The sequence below is a fragment of the Anomaloglossus baeobatrachus genome, chromosome 5 (assembly GCF_048569485.1).
Source record: "Anomaloglossus baeobatrachus isolate aAnoBae1 chromosome 5, aAnoBae1.hap1, whole genome shotgun sequence".
Taxonomy (NCBI): Eukaryota; Metazoa; Chordata; class Amphibia; order Anura; family Aromobatidae; genus Anomaloglossus; species Anomaloglossus baeobatrachus.
In genome coordinates, this window is record NC_134357.1 from 51171239 (window position 1) to 51195401 (window position 24163).

At 45.1% G+C, this 24163-nt stretch overlaps 2 protein-coding genes across 2 annotated transcripts in view; one reads left to right on the forward strand and one right to left on the reverse strand.

Moving 5' to 3' along the window:
• The window catches only part of STK32C (serine/threonine kinase 32C), a 320810-nt gene that overhangs the window by 160096 nt on the left and 136551 nt on the right, over positions 1–24163 (reverse strand). The window lies entirely within an intron of this gene.
• The window catches only part of LRRC27 (leucine rich repeat containing 27), a 285705-nt gene continuing 269518 nt past the window's right edge, over positions 7977–24163 (forward strand). Inside the window, exon 1 of the mRNA XM_075348494.1 lies at positions 7977–8064. The gene's annotated coding sequence lies outside the window, so the exon portion shown is untranslated. The remainder of the gene's footprint in view (positions 8065–24163) is intronic.

The window sequence follows — 24163 nt, forward strand, 5'->3', positions numbered from 1 at the left end:
CGTCAAGAAAACCGTGACCCTGACGACATATCAGATAAATCGTAGCGTGTAACGGGGCCTTTAGAGTTGGAGACGCAAAACTGTAGGTGATTTTTTTTTTTTATACATACTAAATGTAGAGTTTCTTCAATAATTAGTTTAGATGCAATAAAAGTTAACGGCTAAACTATACGATAGGAAGTTACAGTGCAAAATTCAGCAATGATGCACACACAGATTCTTCATAGCACATTTCCATCCAGTGCGTGATACCTGGGTGGTTTTGGGCAATATTTTTAGCTGTTTGCCTTTTCACAGAAAATCTTTGTGCCCTTCTATCCCGATCCATTGTTGTCACAGCTGTCAGTGCGTTCCTTATATTGAAGGATCTTTCCTAAGTCTTTGATATTTGTACAGCACGAGTCCTATATATCACAGAGGATGTACAGATAATACCAACAGATGGAGAAACCTCAGTACTAAAATTCTCACTCATGACCATCTCATTAAACGGACGCTATCATCAGAAAATCCCTTTTTGTTTAAATCTGATATTTGTGTATTTTTACATGCACACATATGAATACAGGTTGTAGTAAAGTCTTTTTTTTACGGAAATAATTAAAATGTCTGAAATATCTTAATAATAATAATAATAATAATAATAATAAATAGATATATTCACATACACATACAGTACAGACCAAAAGTTTGGACACACCTTCTCATTCAAAGAGTTTTGGTAATTTTCATGACTCTGAAAATTGTAGATTCACATTGAAGGCATCAAAACTTTGAATTAAAACATGTGGAATGAAATACTTAACAAAAAAGTGTGAAACAACTGAAAATATGTCTTATGTTCTAGATTCTTCAAAGTAGCCACCTTTTGCTTTGATTACTACTTTACACAATCTTGGCATTCTCTTGATGAGCTTCAAGAGGTAGTCACCGGAAATGGTCTTCCAACAGTCTTGAAGGAGTTCCCAGAGATGCTTAGCACTTGTTGGCCCTTTTGCCTTCACTCTGCGGTCCAGCTCACCCCAAACTATCTCGATTGGGTTCAGGTCTGGTGACTGTGGAGGCCAGGTAATCTGGCGTAGCACCCCATCACTCTCCTTCTTAGTCAAATAGCCCTTACACAGCCTGGAGGTGTGTTTGGGGTCATTGTCCTGTTGAAAAATAAATGATGGTCCAACTAAACGCAAACCGGATGGAATAGCATGCCGCTGCAAGATGCTGTGGTAGCCATGCTGGTTCAGTATGCCTTCAATTTTAAATAAATCCCCAACAGTGTCACCAGCAAAGCACCCCCACACCATCACACCTCCTCCTCCATGCTTCATGGTGGGAACCAGCCATGTAGAGTCCATCCATTCATCTTTTCTACGTCGCACAAAGACACGGTGGTTGGATCCAAAGATCTCAAATTTGGACTCATCAGACCAAAGCACAGATTTCCACTGGTCTAATGTCCATTCCTTGTGTTCTTTAGCCAAAACAAGTCTCTTCTGCTTGTTGCCTGTCCTTAGCAGTGGTTTCCTAGCAGCTATTTTACCATGAAGACCTGCTGCACAAAGTCTCCTCTTAACAGTTGTTCTAGAGATGTGTCTGCTGCTAGAACTCTGTGTGGCATTGACCTGGTCTCTAATCTGAGCTGCTGTTAACCTGCAATTTCTGAAGCTGGTGACTCGGATAAACTTATCCTTCGCAGCAGAGGTGACTCTTGGTCTTCCTTCCTGGGGCAGTCCTCATGTGAGCCAGTTTCTTTGTAGCATTTGATGGTTTTTGCCACTGCACTTGGGGACGCTTTCAAAGTTTTCCCAATTTATTGGACTGACTGACCTTCATTTCTTAAAGTAATGATGGCCACTCGTTTTTCTTTACTGAGCTGCTGTTTTCTGGCCATAATACAAATTCTAACAGTCTATTCAGTAGGACTATCAGCTGTGTATCCACCAGACTTCTGCACAAGACAACTGATGGTCCCAACCCCATTTATAAGGCAATAAATCCCACTTATTAAACCTGACAGGGCGCACCTGTGAAGTGAAAACCATTTCCGGTGACTACCTCTTGAAGCTCATCAAGAGAATGCCAAGAGTGTGCAAAGCAGTAATCAAAGCAAAAGGTGGCTACTTTGAAGAACCTAGAATATAAGACATATTTTCAGTTGTTTCACACTTTTTTGTCAATTTTTTCATTCCACATGTGTTAATTCATAGTTTTGATGCCTTCAATGTGAATCTACAATTTTCAGAGTCATGAAAATAAAGAAAACTTTTTGAATGAGAAGGTGTGTCCAAACTTTTGGTCTGCACTGTATATATATCAGAATAAGCTTTTTTGACATTTACCCAATAGAAAAAGTGTACGTGTTCTTGGCTCCTATCCAATTGACTTCTATAACTGTATTTGAACTTCTGTGATTAAACCAGTCATCTTCTGTACTCGGACCCGTGGTCATCTCTGGTCTCTGCACGCCTGACATACATTGACTCATGATTTGGAATGCAGATGGCTTTAAGACGCGGATGCCTACTTGAATTGCATCACCCCCAAATTATGCCCCCCTTTATTAATACTAAAGCATCTAATGAGCGTGTACTAAAGCATCTAATGAGCATGTGAATTGTCATAGGAGCAGGGTCAGCTGTGACATCACCTTTTGTTAACAGTGGATCCTATGGTAGGTATCAGCTGTGTATTACCTGCCTCTGATGAAAAAGTTTCCTGCTGAATACTTTTCCAAAAAGGACAAGTATGAGTAAAAAAAACAATAGCAAGTGTGAAAATTGCACAATTACTAATTTTGTTGTTTTTTTACTAAAAACTTATGACATAAAAACAAAACATTTTTTCGAAAAAAAAATACATGTAACAAAAAACTTAATTTACACAATAGATTATTGTCTAATGACACAATCCCTTTAAAGGCAAATCTGAAGGTCACGGTGGTACGAAACACATCAGCTACTCATGAGTCATATTTAGAATTATGCCTGTGGCACCATGTAATGCGGTTTAGGTTACTCGTGGGCACAGACAGTTGCCTTAGGCGAAATTTACTCTTTATTTGCTAGATCTAATTTCCCACATGTTTTCTTTTTGCTCTAAAAACTAGGAGCGTTTCACTTATGCATTGCCACAAGATTGGAAAATTCAATATCCAAATGCACAGATTTTGTAAAACAAAAAAAAAGGGGGTTAAAAAGCAGCACTCTTTTTTAAGGAAAATGATCACCGCTCTCTGGGACCATGGAAGAAGAGGAGCAGAATACTACTCGGGGTCTGTGCAGTTCCATTTCAGAACCAGGTTTCCTAGTAAATTGAGCCTTTGTAACGTTACCCAGCCACGGGTAGGTAGAGGGTTGGTTTCGAGACACTAAATGGCATGAGTGCCATCTGTACTGCCATCATGGCAGCCAGGCACTGTGTTATACCTAGTGCAGCCCTGACGACTTGTGGTTGACAGGTGGATGAACTCAAAGATCTAAGGGGTACTTTGCACGCTGCGACATCACTACTGCGATATCGTCGGGGTCAAATCGAAAGTGACGCACATCCGGCGCCAGTAACGACGCCGCAACGTCTAAAGCCTAGATGCACCGATAAACGATCGCAAAAGCGCCGTAAATCGGTGATCTGTGTAGCATCGGACATTTTCAGAATGTTGCACCAATAGGAGATACAATGTTGTTCGTCGTTCCTGCGGCAGCATACATCACTGTGTATGAAGCCGCAGGAGCGAGGAACATCTCCTTACCTGCCTCCACCGGCTATGCGGAGGGAAGGAGATGGGCAGGATGTTTACGTCCCGCTCATCTCCGCCCCTCCGCTTCTATTGGCTGCCTGCCGTGTGACGTTGCTGTGACGCCGCACGACCCGCCCCCTTAGGAAGGAGGCAGGTCGCTGGCCAGAGCGACGTCACAGGGCAGGTGAGTGCATGTGAAGCTGCCGTAGCGATAATGTTCACTACGGCAGCTATCACCATGATATCGCATGTGCGACGGGGGCGGGTGCTATCGCACTCGGCATCGCAAGCATCGGCTAGCGATGTCACAGCGTGCAAAGTACCCCTAAGACTTCTTCTATGTACACAAAAAGCCTTTTTCTCTCAAATATTGTCCAGAAAGATGCTGATTAGATAGCATGGTTATTGCACAGGTGTGCCTTAGGCTGGCCACAATAAAAGGGCCACTCTAAAATGTGCAATTTCACAGTATTATAGGGGTTCCAGGGGCACCAAGAAAACCAATCAGTATCTGATGTGACATCATTTGCCTCACGCAGTGCAACACATCACCTTCGCATAGAGTGATCAGTTTGTTGATTGTGGCCTGTGAAATGTTGGTCCTCTCCTCTTCTATGGCTGCAAAGTTTCTGGATATTGGCAGAATCGTGGATGAATGGTACAACATGGGCCTCAGGATCTCGTCACAGTATCTCTGGCATTCAAAATTGCATCAATAAAATGCACCGGTGTTCATTGTCCATAACATAAACCTGCCCATACTGTAACACCACCGCCACCATGGGTCACTCGATTCACAATGTTGACATCAGCAAACCGCTAACCACACGACACCATACATACAGTCTACCATCTACTCTGTACATTGAAAACCGACAATTTTCAGTGAACACCTCTCCAACGTGCCAGACACCATTGAATATGAGCATTTGCCCACTCAAGTTGGTTATGAACTGCAGTCAGATGGAGACCCCAATGAGGATGACGAGAGCAGAGGACCTTCCCTGAGACGGGTTCTGACAGTTTGTGTAGAAATTCTCTGGTTTTGCACCGATTGTTGCTGCCACTGTCCGGGTGGCCGGTCTCAGAAGATCTTGTAGGTGAAGATGCTGGATCCAGAGGTCCTGGTCTGGTGTGGTTACACGTGGTCTGCGGTTGTGAGGCCGGTTGGATGTTCTGCCAAATTCTCTGAAACACCTTTGGAAATGACTTATGGTGGAGATTCATTCATTCATTCATTCAACTCACGGGCAACATCTCTGGTGGACATTCCTGCTGTCAGCTCTGCCAATCGCACGCTCCCTCAAAACTTGCAACATCTTTGACATTGTGCTGTGTGATAAAACTGCACATTTTAGAGTGTCCCTTTATTGTGGCCAGCCTAAGGCACACCTGTGCAATAATCATGCTGTCTAATCAGCATCTTGATGTGCCACACCTGTGAGGTGGATGGATCATCTCGGCAAAGGAGAAGTGATCACTAACACAGAATTAGATATATTTGTGAACAATATTTGAGAGAAAAAGAACTTTTGTGTCTTTGAGTTTAGCTCATGAAAAATGGGAGCAAAACAAAAGTGCTGTGGTTATATTTCTTTCCCCCATACCTGTGCCCTATGTAACGTTTCAGGGGTAGGCTTTGTTAAGGATTGACAGATGTTTATTCACTTGTTTTATCAGAATTTATTATATTTTTTTTTATTCAGTCCATTTTTTGTTACTTTATATTTGTATGATGTACCATAGGTCTGAATGATCAGAATGACCTTTAGCTTCTTGATTTTTTTTTTTCTATTTTTTTAGTGTTTACTCCTTTAGTATTTGTCAAGACTGTTTTAACCTTTTAACTTGGATTTTTACGGCAGATCCAGTTATAGCGTATCTATGTGGCGCTTGGAGGTGCCGCTGTGAGAATACAATATATTTTTCTATGTACTTTTTTACTGTGAGAATACAATATATATTTTTCAATGTGCTTTTTCTATAACTAAGCTTTATTTTCTATATGATTAACAAGAGCCTGTAAGCATGTCTACACCAAGGTCAGCAGCTGATATCGTGAGACAAGGGAACAGAATGTAGAACAATGACTGGCTAGTTGCGCAGGTCCAAATTTATGACTGAGTTACGTGACAAAGACTTTGCAAGTTATGGAGTCGGAAAACAGAAGGGGCAGTTCCAAAAAATGGATAAACGTCACAGGTTTACTGCATATGCTTTTAATATAGCCAATGGCATACTTAGGAATTTTGCTAAAAGATTAACCCATTATTGTTCTATAAAAAGGTTTGTAAAAATAAAGCACATCACACATGTGCACCTTCACTGAAAAGGAATTTATACCAACTAATCTGTGTGGTTTGAATTTCTCAACTGGCACTCAGTGACCTTCAATCTGAGATTTATCAGACATTCACTGTTAAGAAGAAGGAGATTTTCTGAAAAATGTGGATTTGTCCTTAACACCGCTATACTCACTGCACGCTGAACACTGCAATTAGCACTCTGTGTAGAGCCATCGGGATGGCAGAAATGGTAAAATACCCTTTAAGCTCTCTCCTTGTAACTCCCATACCAATATCCCTGTGCTCTCCTGCCCCTCTCCCCCGGCGGGGACCTCGGTTTCCTCACCTGTCTGGGTTCCCTTGGTGGCTGTCCCATCCTCAGTCCATGCTGCTGTCTAACAGAGCCTATGTGCACCTCACAAGCTTCCTGGTTCTGCTTGAAGGGTGCGTGCGCGGCCACGCTTTTTCTCTTGAGGGTCAGCGTACCCTAACCCGGCAGTGCCTCTCAGGTCAGCTGAGAGGTTGCAGGCATTTAAGACACCTTTCCCCTAAGGGAGGTACCTGGGCAATGAGACAGATGTGTTTCTAGTTCTCATGTCCCGCTACTGCTGTACTGTGCTATATGCTGCTGCTGATATAAGTTTGTGTTTTAGTGTTCTACTGATACATTGCTGCTGTTATCCCAAGTCTGCCACCAACCACGATACCCGCTGCCACAAATTATCCTTACCAGCTGCTGCTGCCGCATCGCTCCCGCTCGAAACCTTGACACCTGCTGCTGCTGTTACCCATCACCAGAGACTGTCACTCCCGTACCCTTGGGGTCAGCTGTTGCAGCACCAGTCTTCGCGAGTGGCACCTGGTCTCACACCTGCAGCATAACACCCTCACCATTAGAGGTTCTGGTGAAAACCAGGTGTGGTTCCGCAATCAAGCCCCTCTGAGTTTTCTATGTGCTGTGCCTAGTGGGTCTGCTAAATCCCCTGCTTGCCCTGGCCTACTCCTGTAAGTGCTTGGCTGTCTCAGAAAGTATGGAACTCGACCCACAGTTGCACAGTCTCACATGATTACATGTTTTCTGAACCATAGTCACTAAAGGGTTAATTATTAGGGATGATCGAATACCTTAAATATTCGGCTTCGCGAATATTTGCCGAATACCTCGCCGCTATTCGATGCACAATGTAAGTCTATGGGAAGCCCGAATAGTACCGAATAGTTGTTATTTGGGTTTCCCATAGACTTACATTGGGTATCGAATATTCGCAAATAGTCGAATAGCGGCAAGGTATTCGGAAAATATTCGTGAAGCCGAATAATCGACGTATTCGATCATCCCTATTAATTATCTATATTAAAACAGTGATTTGGTATCCAAAATTAACCGCACAATTTTTCTTTAAAATACCAGACATGACCATTGGTAGACACAGTAAAACTGTAGACGAAATATAGATCTAGACGTAATAAAATAATAAAATTACTGGTAGCCGAAAATCTTGTCTGCAAATTACGGCATCATTTATTTGCACTTTCTGCAGCTGCCGGGCTGGGGCCGGTCAGACCCGATGAGTGCCTGGATTGCTGGATTCCAACACTCTCATTTCGTAAAGTTTATTTTCAGAGGAAATTACTTTGTGGGCTTCAATCAAAGCATTTTATGTAGGACTTTGTTTAATTGAGTAAATCAAAGTCATCTTATGCATTACAGTCATGCTATATGACTCATGTAAAATGAGCCATTGTGTTCTCGATGACATTGCATAAGCAAAAAGATCTGAAGGAAGACAAACAGCCTTGGATATTATGCTGGAATGAATAAAGAGAAGGGGGGAGGTTAGAGCGGTAATCTACCAAAGAGCGGCTTACAGGAATGCATTCAAAGGGAAAGACGGGAGACCGCGGCTCCATCGCCCGGTGTTGGGTTCTCTACCAGTAGGTGCAGTGACTCACCCTGCAGATGTTTCATTTTGCCCCTCAGGGGTCTTTTTATTGAAATACTCCAGTTACGTTCTGTGGGGATCCTTGGCTCCTTCAAGCACATGAGTAAGTACAGAAGCAAATAGCTTGTTTAGACACCACATCCTCCTCATTCGAGATGGGTTAACCCTTCAACTGCATTATCCTTCTACACTGTGCAGAGCAGCGTAAGTATTAAATTTATACATCATATTTGTACACAAGAACAAAAGCGTTACACACCTGCCCCAGATCTGGGCTTTGATCCCATCACCCTGGTCCGCTGTACTCTATTTTGCTCCACTTCCGGCTTTGCAGGTGGCCCAGTGGTTCCTATGTGATCATCTGCCTGGGTCTATATAAGGCTAACTAAGACATACAGCTGTGTCTTGGTATCAAGACTTCCACCAGTTGCTTACCAGTCTCATGTCTGCCTGCGTCCTTGTTACGTCACCGCCGGACTCTGCTCCAGCGACTTCTGCTCCGATCGCCAGGCGACGCCGTGTTCCTGCCATGGATGGTGCTGGTGATGAGAGAGAAGTCGATGCCAGCGGTACCAGTGGGCGCAGGCTCCGATCATCCACTGGGCTGGGTTCGCTTGGGATCTGCAGTACCGCTGGCTGACTGTGGGTGGCATGTGTCTTCCAGCTGAAGTTGCCAGCGTTCAGCTACAGCCAATGGGAAGACACCACACCCTTCTTATTTCCCCTCCTGTCACATGATTACTGCCAGATATAGTTCTGATTTTCCTGGCTCCTGTTATGTCCTATTCTGTTGGTGATTCCTGTGTTGACTTCTGCGTGTTTTGACTACTCTTCTGCCTACTGTTTTTGTACCTTGCTGCCCGACCCGGATCTGACCTCTGCTACGTTTGCTGACTACGTCACTGCCTGCCGATTCTGTCCCTGTTCTGCTATTCCTGGTTTGACCCTGCCTGACGACTACTCTCATCGGACTGCAGCCTTCCACAGGTAGTGATCTCCAGTTCCCTGTGTAATTCCAAATCCCTGTATAGGGGTTAAAGGGTTTCAGGGTTCTGGGGGATCTGCTTGGTGAGTGGCTTCCCTCTAGCCTCCCCATTACAGCCCATCTGAGTTTGTGGATCCAGGCAGGCATTACATTATATCTGGCCATCTAACCAGGAGAGAAAAAAAAAATGGATTCTCTCCATGCTGTGCTAAATCAGGTGCACACCCTTTCTGGGCTTGTACATGGACTGACACAGCAAGTGCAGGATCTCAGGTCTGCTCAGGTCCAAGCCCCCGCTGCAATACCTACCTCAGCATGTCCAGAGTCCCGTCGACTGCAAGGGAGCAGATCACGTGGTGGAGTGCCTGGATCAGAGAGGCAATCGCTTCCAAGGCAGCAGCACCACCTGAGCGGACCCCAGGATACCCGCTCAGGTGCCCAGGTACTTCCTGCAGACCCTATGAGGTTAATGTTACCTGTCTCATTGTCTCACCAGGGAAAATCTGTACGGCTGCATGCCTTTGTTGATTGTGGCTCTGCTGCTAATTTTATAGACACTAGCGTAGCAAAATGTGCATGAGGGTTGAATGGAGAGGTGCTGGGACTTGCTTGGCACCAGTGGGACAACAATGGAGTATAGCAGCAACTTTTTGGATGCCACTAATTTTCAGCACTGTGTGCTATTAAAATAGCGTAGCAAAATGTGCATGAGGGTTGAATGCAGAGGTGCTGGGACTTGCTTGGCACCAGTGGGACAACAATAAAGTATATGTAACGCCTACCTGGATCCACAGACTCAGATGGGCTGTAACGGGGAGGCTAGAGGGAAGCCACTCACCAAGTAGGACCCCCAGAACCCTGAAACCCTTTAACCCCTATACAGGGATTTGGAATTACACAGGGAACTGGAGATCACTACCTGTGGAAGGCTGCAGCCCGATGAGAGTAGTAGTCAGGCAGGGTCAAACCAGGAATTTTTGGTGGCCAACCGTAGCGAAAGATTGTAAGGGATATGTACTGGCTTGTGAAACTTGTGCTTGAGCCAAGGCACCCCGTAACCGCCCTGCCGGATTTCTCCAGTCCCTACCTACTCCAGTAATCCCTTGGACACATCTCTCCATGGACTTCATCACTGACCTTCCACCCTCAGAAAGGAAGACTTGTATCTGGGTAGTAGTGGATAGATTCAGCAAACAGTGTCATTTTGTTCCTCTGTCCGGATTACCCAATTCTGAAACTCTTAGCAAGTTGTTTATTAGGCATATTGTGCGGTTACACGGGGTTCCGGAAAATATTGTTTCTGACCGAGGAACACAGTTCGTCTCGAAATTCTGGAGGGCGTTTTGTAAAAAGATCAATATAGAGCTATCTTTTTCATCTGCCTACCACCCAGAGACCAATGGTCAGACCGAACGTTCCAATCAAACCCTTGAACAATATCTCCGGTGTCATGTGTCTGACCGTCAGTCTGACTGGGTGGAATATCTGCCGCTAGCTGAGTTCGCTATCAATAATCAGTATCAGGAATCCATCAAGACTACTCCCTTTTTCTGCAATTTAGGGTTGCATCCACGTTTTGGTTCTTTTTCTTCCGCTGTGGTGGATACTCCTGAGTCTGAATCAACTGTGGACAAATTGAAGGCTATCTGGTCTGAGGTGAAAGAGAACCTGAAGAAGGCAAAGGTTGGGCAAGCCTCCTCTGCTAATAAGAGACGTTCCAAGGGCCCTAGCCTTGGAGTTGGGGACAAGGTATGGTTATCCACACAGAATATTAAACTCAAGGTCTCTTCTGCTAAGTTGGGTCCGAGATTTATTGGACCTTACGAGATAATCGAGGTAATTAATCCCACAGCTTTCCGCCTGCAACTCCCCCCATCCTTCAAGATATCGAATGTGTTCCATAAGTCCCTCCTCAAGTTATATCGTGTCCCCATTCACCCAGTCAGCGACCCTCCTCCTCCTGTTTTGGTGGAAGGTAACTTGGAGTATGAGGTACAGAGAATACTTGATTCCCGTATTGTCAGAGGGGCGGTACAGTATTTGGTGCATTGGAGGGGTTACAGCCCCGAGGAGAGGTCATGGGTCCCTGTAAGCGATGTTCATTCTAGGGGTCTGGTCCGACGGTTTCACCTCCAATTTCCTGGGAAGCCGGGTTTTGAGGGTCCGGAGGCCCCTCGTGGAGGGGGGGTACTGTTACGTCACTGCCGGAGTCTGCTCCAGCGACTTCTGCTCCGATCGCCAGGTGATGCCATGTTCCTGCCGTGGATGGTGCTGCTGATGGGAGAGAAGTTGATGCCAGCGACACCAGTGGGCGCAGGCTCCGATCATCCACTGGGCTGGGTTAGCTTGGGATCTGCAGTACCGCTGGCTGACTGTGGATGGCATGTGTCTTCCAGCTGACGTTGCCAGCGTTCAGCTACAGCCAATGGGAAGACACCACACCCTTCTTATTTCCCCTCCTGTCACATGATTACTGCCAGATATAGTTCTGATTTTCCTGGCTCCTGTTATGTCCTATTCTGTTGGTGATTCCTGTGTTGACTTCTGCGTGTTTTGACTACTCTTCTGCCTACTGTTTTTGTACCTTGCTGCCCGACCCGGATCTGACCTCTGCTACGTTTGCTGACTACGTCACTGCCTGCCGATTCTGTCCCTGTTCCGCTATTCCTGGTTTGACCCTGCCTGACTACTACTCTCATTGGACTGCAGCCTTCCACAGGTAGCGATCTCCAGTTCCCTTTGTCATTCCAAATCCCTGTATAGGGGTTAAATGGTTTCAGGGTTCTGGGGGTCCTACTTGGTGAGTGGCTTCCCTCTAGCCTCCCCGTTACAGCCCATCTGAGTCTGTGGATCCAGGCAGGCGTTACAGTCCTCCAGTGCTTCTACTACCTCCTTTCCAGTCTCCTTTCTGCCTGCAGCTTCCAGTGCTTCTACTACCTGATTTCCAGTCTTCTGTCTGCCTGTGGCCTTCAGTGTTTCTACTACCTGCTTCCTGGTCTACTGTCCACCTGCAGCCTCCAGTACTTCTACTACCTGCTTCCTGGTCTCCTGTCTGTCTGCAGCCTCCAGTACTTCTACTATCTGCTTCTTGAGCTCCTGTCTACCTGCAGCCTCCAGTGTTTCTACTACCTGCTTCTCTGTCTCCCGTCTGCCGGTTACTTCAAGGGCTTCTACTTCTTGCTTCCTGGTCTTCTGTCCTTCTGTAGTCTCCAAGCCTTCTACTATCTGCTTCCCAGCCTTCTGTCTGCCTGTGGCTTACAGTTTTTCTACTACCTGATTTCTAGTATTCTGTTTGCCTGTGGCCTACAGTGCATCTGTTACTATCAGGTCATCACAGGGTATTGCACAATCTGCCCTCCCGTGCAGTATCCACCTCCTTCTTGGTTTTGGGTCCCTAACCACATGGTTTTGCCTACATCAGCTAATCAAACCCTAGATACACTCTGCACCACACCCACCAAACACACCAGTAGACAGCTTGAGTGGAATAGAGTCGCCCACCTGGGGGGTTGGAGAGGGGAGGTCAGGAGTGTCAGAAGGAGAGAGTCGGGTCTGAGAAGTGAAAGTGAGAGGAGGTCAGGAGCAGGGTTCCTGGGAAGTAATCTAGGTGGCAGACGGTGGTCTGGGCCTAGAGGAGCTGGACCCTCGCTCACAGGGGATCATGGCAAAGGGGCACGGATCTGTCAAGGAGGACAGCCGGCGGCCTTGCACCATCACCGAGCTGGGACCAAGGTACGATGGGGTACGTGGACCCTAGGTCGGGGAGTAGCTTCAGGCAACCTGACAATTTACCCAAGGAGAACGGAGCCTTCAAGATCCGTTACCACCTGCTCCAAAATCTGGGTACTAGTGCAACTAGGAGGATAGGACTTTTCACTCCAAACGGTCCAGAAAATCCCAAGCATGAACCCTGAGAGCAAGCTCTCACACTTAGCCATAGTGGGGAGCGGGACCCGGCAGGTTTCATACTACCGGGACCAACAGAGAAGTAAACTTAGTGCGAGGAGGCAGGTCACGGATCACCAGGCAGCACCATTGGAGACGGGACCAGAACTAAGATCCCCTCAGCGGCAGCGGTATCCAGAACTGTGGTTTATCCAGTTGTCGGTGTCAGCTTAATGGACTGAGTGAGTACGCAAGTGACCCCTTTGCATCTAACGGCACTCCCCCACAATCATCGAGACCCGGAATATTCCCCCTACCCGTGGAGGATCACAACATCTGGCTGCCCTATTCCATCATTCCCGGGTACTCCCAACTGCAGAGGTGGTACTCCTAATTACCACATACCACGGGTGGCATCACGAACTCTAATATATCCCCTGTAAATACCCCTCCCCCCTTCATTTGAGTGGCCGCACAACCCCCGGGTCCGGAGACCCTCGAGCCACCGCGGATCCAGATCCGAGCAGCTTGGCTGCTGGCACGGGGGCAGCACACATCTATTACTTGCTTCACTGTCTCCTGTCTGCCTGCAGACTCCAGTACTTCAACTACTTGCTTCCTGGTCTCTTGTCTGCCTGTGGCTCTCAGTGCTTCTACTACCTGATTCCCAGTCTCCTGTTTTCTGCTTCCCGTACTTTTACTACCTTCTTCCTGGTCTCCTGTCTGCCTGTGGCCTTCAGAGTTTCTACTACCTACTTTCCAGTCATCTGTCTATAAGAGGGAGGCCAGAAGAAGATACTGATATTCAGCACCCCACGGTATTGGTGCATTTCCTGCTATTTGCTGTGTGTCAAGACAAGACCATGAAATAGGGCCAGACTGAGACCAAGTAAGCTTCTAATCAGGGAAATGAGTGAAGATGAGAATTACTTCTTTTACTTTTTTTTAAACCAAGTCTGAGCCGTTTGAACAATAATGTTTATCTGCTGAGCAATTGCTTTAATTGAAATCAGCTTTGTAATGTATATCTAATATTTATATAATAGTTAATAGCATGTAATAGCAAAATTATAGAGAGGTATGCACAGTTTAGCAGGGGTGTAACTACAGTGGATGCAGGCACTGGAGTCTTGAGAGGGCCCAAAAAGTACCTTTGGCCCCTATGTGACTACACCAATATTATTAAAGACCTATGAGACCTTTTGGAGACTTTGCACTGTGGTCCACGACACTCAAGTTATGACACTGGTCATGAGCCGGTCATCTATTCTCCAGCAGATTAAACTAATTTCTATATCTTGTGGCTGTATTTCCAAGCTAAGACATAACTACAAGGATTCTGATAAAGTTGAGTCAGTATTGGGCCCTCTTCTTTTTAACTTATTAATTTATTGATGACGACGTAGAGGGCATACAGAGTAGAATTTCAGTATTTGAAGATTATACTAAACTCTGCAGAGTAATCAAAACAGAGGGAGATAATTTAATATTACAGAGGGATAAATGCAATCTTGAGTCTTGGACAAAGAAAATAAATTGTATAATTTTGTACGAAATGGTAAAAAATGTCACTGAAAGAGACTTAGGTGTAGGGGTGGATGGCAAATTCAACTCTAGTGACCAATGCCAGGCAGCTGCTGCCAAAGCAAATAAAATCAGGAGATGAATTAAAAAGAGGCATAGATGCTCATGACGAGAATATAGTTTTGCCTCTATAGAAGTCACTAGTGTGACCACACTTAGATACTGTAAATAGTTTTGGCCTTCAGTTTATAGGAAGGACATAGCTAAACTAGTGCCAGTGCAAAGAAGCTTAGTAGGGGAATAGGTGAACTGCAATACGAAGACAGGTTATGAATTTTGCGTTATTCAGTTTGAGAAAATGAAGGTCTAGGGGTCCTCTTATTACAATTTACAAATATATGAAGGGCCAGTAAAGAGACAATTTTACACCTAAGCCTGCAATGGTGACAAGGGGGCATCTTCTACATCTATTGTAAAGAAGGTTTAATCATCATCCCAGACAGCGATTCTTTACTTCAACTTCACGAGCAGTGAGATTATGGATTCTTTACTGTACCAGCAGTAAGATAATGTATTATTTACTTTAAGAGCAGTGAGATTATGTATTCTTTACTGTAAGAGCAGTGAGATTATGGATTCGTTACTGTACGAGCAGTGAGATTATGGATTATTTACTGTAAGAGCAGTGAGATTATGGATTCTTTACTGTAAGAGCAGTGAGATTATGGATTCTTATGGATTCTTTACTGTACGAGCAGTGAGATTATGGATTCTTTACTGTACCAGCAGTGAGATTATGTATTCTTTACTGTACGAGCAGGGAGATTATGGATTCTTTACTGTAAGAGCAATGAGATTATGTATTCTTTACTGTAAGAGCAGTGAGATTAGGGGCTCTTTACTGTAAGAGCAGTGAAATTAGGGACTCTTTACTGTAAGAGCAGTGAGATTATGGATTCTTTACTGTACGAGCAGTGAGATTATGGATTCTTTACTGTAAGAGCAGGGAAATTATGGATTCTTTACTGTAAGAGCAGTGAGATTATGGATTCTTTATTGTAAGAGCAGTGAGATTAAGAATTCTTTACTGTACGAGCAGCGAGATTATGGATTCTTTACTGTAAGAGCAGTGAGATTATGGATTCTTTACTGTAAGAGCAGTGAGATTTTGGATTCTTTACTGTACGAGCAGTGAGATTATGGATTCTTTACTGTAAGAGCAGTGAGATTATGGATTCTTTACTGTAAGAGCAATGATATTCTGCATTCTTTACTGTAAGAGCAGTGAGATTAGGGGCTCTTTACTATAAGAGCAGTGAGATTTTGGACTCTTTACTGTAAGAGCAGTGCAATTATGGATTCTTTACTGTAAGAGCAGTGAGATTAAGAATGTTTTACTGTAAGAGCAGTGAGAATATGGATTCTTTACAGTAAGAGCAGTGAAATATTTTGATTCTTTACTGTAAAAGCAGTGAAATTTTGGAACTCTCTGCCACATGAAGTTCTAATGGGTGATTCACTAAACATTTCACAGAGGACCTGGATTACTCTATTGAAAAAAATATTATTACAGGTTGTTAATACTACATTCTGTGATGGGGCTGTTGATCCAGGGAACTAGTCTGATTGCCGTATGTCGAGTTGGGATGATATTATCCCCTAATATGGGGCAATAAATATTTGCCACATGGTGTTTTTTTCCTTCCTTTGTATCAGCATATGCATATGTCTACCTTTAATCTTAATATCTATGAAAATTCCCATCTGCCTTCTGTGCAATTACGATCTCTCAATTTCCTACTGTTTATTGGACTGTGACATGAATTTCCCGTTTTTTTTCTGGATTATGATTATTACTCTTTGGTTTATTATTTTTAAACTTATCCCATTCTTGAATATAAAAGTATAACAAGTGGAGCAAAAATAACATCTCTGGATCTCTCAAGATCTATCCCTCTATTTCTGCTAATTGAAAGGCATACGAGTCTGCTGGTGCTAGAGAAACATATGAAAAAAAAAATCCTACATCAATTTAAAAATGTAATTTAGATACGCTCTTGTGGTGCAGTTGTATATCGCACCATATAAATGGATTACAGGCTCGGAGTAAAATACTTGAAAACCATTCTAATAACGCCACAAGCAATTTAGACCTTAATCGCATTATGAGTGTGAACCCGGCAGAGTCATTTCATTCACACTCCAAAATGATCTTTGCTTTCTATCCCATACTAACCTCATAGCTAAATCTCCAAATGTTTTAAATTGGTCATATAATAGTTGTATAAAACGAATGACTGTAAATCTGGAATTAGCCCTAATTATAACAGTGACCGAATGGCAACGTAAATCGGCTTTTCCTCCTGAATCAGTTATCTAGCTTCACAGTTGAGCCCAATTAACCTGAATAAAAATGAGCTGCAGTACCAAACACAGACAATAGCGGTTTTCGGTCAGGGGATACAGGTGAGTTCACTGAGTTTAATGAGGTCACTTGAGGTCAGGTAACCTGAGGTCACAGGTGAAGGATCGTGGGAACCTCCAGCTGTGACTACAAATAACCTGAGTGACATCACCGCTCATCACTGTGGCTCAGTCTCTGCCGGACAGTCATTGTTCTATGGCTGCCACCTGTCACTTCAGATGTGGCAGAACTGGAATCGTTGTGGGACCTCCTGTATATTACATCATACCTGGGTGATTTGGTCATTTAAAAAATGGTGATAGAGGGTGATTTCTTGTATTTTATTTCAAATAAGGGATTTTTTCGATGTTTGTGTTTATTTCTTTTCAAGTACAGATTAGTAATGGGGGGGGGGGTCTCATAGACTCCTCCCATTACTAATCTAGGGCTTATTGGCAGCTGTGAGTTGCCACAAACTCCTTATTACACCAACTGTCACTGCACCAGGGCAATCGGGAAGAGTTGGGTAAAGTTCCTATATTGTCACATCTAATAGATGCAATAATCTTGGGTGGCTGTAGGCTCCAATGTTTAGGCTGGGGGGCCCAATAAGCATAGATCTCCCCAGCCTGAGAATACCCGCTCTCAGCTGTCGACTTTATCATGGCTGGGTATCAAAATTGGGGAGGAACGCATGTTGTTTTTTTAAATGATCTATTTAAATAATAACTTTTAAAAAGCCACATGGGGTTCCTCTTATTTTGATACACAGCCAAGATATGCGCACAGGTGGGGACTGCAGCCTGTAGCTGTATGCTTTACCTGTGCTGGGTATCATAATACGGGTGGACCCTATGCCAGTTTTTTGTTGTTTTTTTTACCATGATAGTGACCCGCAGATAGAGTCTGTGATTGGAAGCAGTCAGACGCTGTCACACAGGCTGGCGATGCGTCTGATTGCAACCAATCACAGACGCCAGAACTGTCGACAGGCGTTGAAAGCAGTAAATATGGATGAGTAATAATGAGCACCCCTGGAAGTGAAGGAGGTGCCCGGAAGTGAATGAGAGGCCTGGGAGCAGTTACAGCCGCGCCGCAGACTCGGTAAGTACAGCGCGCTTGCTTTATTTTTTTTAATCTCCCGAGTCGCTGGACCCCGATCATTAGCTGCAGTTCCCTGAGAACTCCGGGCCTGGGACTGGCACCTGGATACTTTTGAAACCGTGCGGATCCGGAATTTTACAGTTCAGGTCTGCCCATCACTAGTCGTGACAAATACTGGAATAATACTTGGTAAGCATAATCCGAACATGAATACCGTAGCTACTATTCGCCCATTTCTAGTGGCCTATGATGGCTTCAGGGCTCACATGACATAGCAATGCATGCTAACTCCACAAACACGGTGCCGCTAGTGCTGGAACGCAACCGTCATAGATGAGTATATGATATTTTTATTTTACAAGGAGGACGACTTCATTTAAAAAGTGGTTGGAGCGGATAACCCCTTTAAAGCTACCTGACATTATCTGACGTCAGTGTCTGTCATCCATGTGCTCTGGGGTATTTTGTCCTGACAGCACAAGGACACTTTTCTACTAGGTTAGGTTTGGCTTTTTATTACCAATGATTCTGCACGTTGTACTATGGATCATTCTACAGACACTTTTCCATTCCAGTATATGGGGCTAATAACTGGGAGGAACTCGGGAAACTTCCATTTTACTTTTATTTTTTTGCATATATGAAAAATGAATGGCAAGTGAATGGAAAAAAGGACACTGGTCAATAATAGATGAAAAACTATCCATTTTTTTTTGCACAAGGAAAATAGAAAGAGATGGGTGAATAAGGCCTAAGGCCGCTTTCACGTTGCGTTCTTCCGTGGTTCCGTCAGGGCTTACATCTGAGCCCCCCACAAAATTGGATTGGGATAAATGCGCCAACGAGGCTATTGTGACGCCCCTGGACTATCAGGTCGTCACAGGGTATTGCACGCTCTTTCCTCTTAGTGCAGTATCCAAGTCCCTCATGGTTCTGGGTCCCTACTATGCAGTGTTGCCTCCAACAGCAAATCAAATCCTATGAACACCCTGCACCACACCCACCAGACACACCAGTGGGCGGATTGAGCGGAATAGGGTCGCCCATCTAGGGGTTCAGGATGGGAGGGACAGGAGAGTGTCAGTGAAGTGAAGTGATGAAGTGAAGCGGAGAGGAGCAAAGTGGAGGATGCAGGGAGCGGTGGCTCCGGAAAGTAGCTGTCTAAGTTGCAGTGTCTGGGCCTGGAGGAGTTGGACCCTTGGTTGCAGGGGATTGAGGCTAGGTGCCTGGGACCTGTCAAGAGGACGGTCGGCAACCTGGTCCTATCACTGGTCCAGGACCGAAGGCACGGCGGGGTACACGGACCCTAGGTTGGAGAGAAGCTTCAGGCAACCCAACAATTCACCTGAGGAGAGTGGTGCCTTTATGGACTGTTCCCACTAGCTCCAGAATCAGGGCACTAGCACAATGAGGGGGATAGGGCCTTCCACTTACACAGCCCAGAAGATCCCAAGCATGAGCCCTGAGAGCAGGCTCCCACACTTAGCCATAGTGGGGAGCAGGGCCCGGCAAGTTCCAAACTACCGGGCACTTCAGTAAATCTAAACTTTGTGCCAGGAGGCAGGTCACAGTATACCAGGCAACACTGCAGGGGACGGGACTCGGACGAGCTCCCCAAGAGAGGCAGCGGCACCAGAGACTTGGTTTACCCGGTTGTCAGCGTCTGCTTATTGGCTGACTGAGTACATGAGTGGTCTCCCCGTCCTGGCACCCAGTATAACGTTCCAGAGCCTTGGGACCTACCCCTACCCGTGGAGGGGAACAACCCCTGGCTGCCCTATTCCTTCACCCCGGGTACTCCCAATAACGGCAGCGGCGGTACCCCAATTGCCGCATACCACGGGTGGCGTCACAAACTACCATCCCCTTGTAAATACCCCCCTTTAACTTTAGAGTGTGGCCCCGAGCCCCCAAGTCCGGAGACCCTCGAGCCACGAACGGACATTGCCCACAGAACCGAGCGGTTCAATCCGCTACTGTGGCGGCACACTATTGGACTATATTATTGCAAACGGAGTCACCATATGCTCTGTCGGGAACCTTCTTGGGCGTATAGGCCAACTGCAGGTGGTCATCCAGACGTAGTCGACTATGTCTAGGTGTCCCCTTCCTGTTGGCCTATACGCCTGAAAATGGTGCCCGACAGAGCACATGGTGATTTCATTTGTAGCATTATACTCAATGGTCTTGTCGGGGTTTATGTCCAAACCCCCCATAAAACAGGATTCGGATGTAAGCCCCAAGGAGGCCACTGAACATGGAGAAGAACGCAATGTGTATGCACCCTTAGACTGCATCGCCAGCACCACTGAGATATATTTTCTCTTTACACAACATTTCTAAAATTTTCTGCTGGAAAAAGCACTTCAGCCTCTGATGCATGAAACTATTACAGAATAAGCACACTATTTATATCCATTAATTAAGCTTTTTGTCTTCAAATCCTAATGATACTAAATCAGCCTTATTACTGGAGAAACGTTTCATTTTTCCCGTTCTGATGTCTTAAGCATGTAAATGAGAAACTGTTCTGAAAAAGTAACCTTTGTTTTAATTTTTATTTAATAAATCAATAATACATGTGAAAATAAGTAACCTTGTAATATATCTTACCAGAGAAAGCTGCTTCGTACTTTTCTTGGATAGGTATTTCACTCTGAATTCATGAGTAAAATCTGTATTCAGTGTAGACAGATTTTCCCATTACTGGAATAGGAGATGAGAGTTGGTGCTTTTAAGATTCTATGGAGGGAGGAGCTGGAGGCGGAGACAAACATTCTGCTGCAAGCTCTCCCGAATTGATAAGGTTATGTGCCCACGTTACTTTTTATGTTCTTCTTTTTTGTACAGAAAAAGCATGTTTTGGCAGGAAAAAAGCAGCTGAAAAAATGTGCATTTTTTTTATTGCATTTGTGCGTTTTTTTCACTTGCATTTTCTCCTGCTTCTTTTTGTGCTTTTTTTTTAGCCATGGCAATCGTGGGAGTTCAGGTGCTTTACCCCCGGGTTACTGAGCTACGGAGAGCCTCACTCACCATGCTGTATGCACAGTGTGAGAGGCAAAGTGCTGCGACATAATCTAAAAAGCTAAAACTATTCTAAAAGCTAAAAACACAGGCGCTATAAAAAGAACCGCAGCACAGCTCCACTTTGGATCCTTCCTATATGAGCCACAACATCTTTTCTTCTAGTAGACCAGGTCTATCCATGGATCGAATGGCTGACCATTAATTATACATTTTTGCTACAGGATAAATGGCCATGCCAGTTTCTCAGGAAAATATCAGATCTTTATAGGATGTTGGATGCTTCGGACCCATATAACACACGGGAGTCACAGAGATTCTACCGATCAGGAATACCTTAGTCCAGGAAAATCTCGCTATTGTCAAAAATATAACTATTTTCATAAATGTTGAAACTTTTAACAAACTTCAGTCTATTTTTCCTTTAATATTTTATTTCTACCAGTAGAACCTGATTTTGGTAGCCTCGCGTTCTCAAAGAATGATAACATGAATAAATATGGAAGGAAATCTAAGTTTTGCTGCATGTTCACCCGAGTGATGTAATGGCGGATGGCTGCAGGTCTGTCCTCCGGGGGCTTCCAGAAATCAAGGTCTGGAAGAGGTTGACTTAGCTGAACTAGACAGCTGAACCTAAACCCATCGCCTACAATTCTTCTCTAATGGTCAGTCAGGAGAAGTTTAAGAAAAAGTATCAGTAAAGGCACATGAAGTTCACTTGACAATTTGAAGAAGGGACTTGGTCGATTCCTGATTATTATACATGTTCTCTACCCCCCTGGCGTATGTAAAATAACAGGACTTGCTAGTGACTTGGATGCCCACAGCAGCCTTTTATTAAATACACACAAAAAACTCGGAGTGCCCACAACAATGGCGACCCCACAACAGCATATACAATGTAAATATAAAATGGCTATAAACAACTAATAGGTCTAGTCAGGAGGTGAACCCCACACCTTCCGAATTCCCCTAGACGCCTCGCACCAGCCAAGGAAGAGGAATTACTATCTTATAAATAATACCCCTAACCTAGTAGGCCCTACACCAGCTACTTCCTGTAACGTCTGCCCTTGACCACAGACTCAGGATGACTGTCACGGACAGACTAGGGTTAGCCACTAAGTCAGCAGGATCTCAAGAACCCTAAAGCCATTTATCCCATGTACAGGGATTTGGAATTACACAGGGTCAGGAGATCGCTGCCTATGGAAGGCTGCAATCCAGGAAAGAGTGGCCGTCAGTCCAAACCAGAAGGCACAAAAAGGGAAAAAATCAGCAGGCAGGAGCGTAGTCAGGAAATCAGGCAGAGGTCAAAACTGGAGATGGCAGCAAGATACAAAAGTGGCAGGCAGGAGAGTAGTCAATGAGCAGGCAGAGGTCAAAACACAGGTATCAATAGACAGAACAGAACAGGAACCAGACACTAGCAGGAATACAAAACTATTCCTGGCAGTGACCAGCAGACAGGGGGAATTAGAACGGTGCGGTGTCTTCCCATCGGCTGCAGCTGAATGGTGGTGACTTCAGCTGGAAGACACACGCCACTTACAGTCAGCCAGTGGTACTGCAGGTCCCAGGGAAACCCAACTTAGTGGATGAGCGGAGCCTGCGCCCACCAGAGCCACTGGCACCGAATCCTCTCATATCACCAGCACTATCCACAGCGGGATCACGGCACCGCCTGGATATCGAAGCAGAAGTCGTAGGAGTAGACTCCGGTGAGGATGTGACACTTCCATTGGGCTGTAACAGAAGCCACTATTACCCAATAGTGCCTTTTACTGAAAGACATGTCCAATTAAACAGCCTCTAAACAAATCCTATTGTCTGGCCACAGGCCAGGCCGCATGACACCTTATACTTCAATACTTGCCCTTAAATCGACCATCCAAAAATCAGTACCGGTCTCATTGAGATCCACACCATCCAACCGTAAATACCCCCTCCAATTCCTTATGACGCACCAACATCCCACCATTCCTGGCAACAAATTGACCTTAATCCTTGTTTTGTTCAATTTTTCCACTGACCTCACGTATCTTTATGAAAACCACACACCACAATATCCGACCAGACAATCCTAATTCCCAGGTAATTTGCCTACAACCTTAATGAATCTAATTTTATATCAAGGATTAGCTCCCGGGAGACAATGCTGGTGCTTCCAATATGCAAGACAAGAAAATTCAGCTGTTGTCCACTTTGCAATAATATGAGAATTCCAGTAACACCCAATCCCACATCATTCCAAGGATTCCAATCCACTTCATTCTCGCCAAGGCTGTATCCTGCTTTAGTTGTTGACCATCGGACAAACATCAGCTCACAATGTCCTTCAGAACACACATGAGTGCCCAAGGATTCAAACTAAGTGAGTTAATACCCACGGCCTTTCTGGGGTGGTGCACAAGTAGGGTCCAAAACAGTCTCAAGTAGATGTAGAAACTTGGCACTCAAGATGAATGTGAATAGTGGTCTTTTGTTGAGAAGAACTTGTAGGTCAAAGACCTTCAACTGTGTGCGTGCAGAGGGTCCTCAGAAGGTATAGCAACTTGGCAACTGGCATAGTCAGGTATGACACGGTGTCCACCACTGTTTATGTGGCAAATGCCACTGTTGCCTACATCTTTTAACTATGCCACTGGGTTGTTATTAATTAATTGGATTTGGAGTTTTCCATCCTCTGCACTTTGTCGACCATTGGCCGGTTTACCTATCTACCCAACTATTAGCTCTATCAATGAAGCCTTATTGTTTGGGCTATGACATATACATAACATATTTCTGAATTATATCCTATCAATACTTTGTCACGGCCGGGCGGTCGGGCAGACCCAGGAGGTGGATCCACTGGACCGAACTCTCTGAGATGGTGGTAGGGAGTCCGGCAGCTGAAGCACTGATGGGCAGTAGAACAGTCCGTGCAAGAGAAGGCAGCGGAGGAGTCCCAGGGACCACGGAGTCACAGAAGGTGGTCTTGGTGACGTAGCTCAGGTTCGGAGGCCGAGGTGATATCAGGCGGGGTCCGGAACCTCTGGAGCAAGATGACGGGTCACCGCAGGGATCCGGGATGGTACGGACTGTCAGATGGCAGACGGACAGCGTGCGGGGATCAGGACACGGCAGACTGGATGGCGAGGCAGGTACGGCTCTACAAAGACAGATAGGTGAGTACAGGCACATAAACACCAAGAGACCTGACTCCTAGCTCAGGGAACACGAAGATCAGGCCCCGCCCCCTTGGACAATGACCCCCTATATACCCTGTACCTG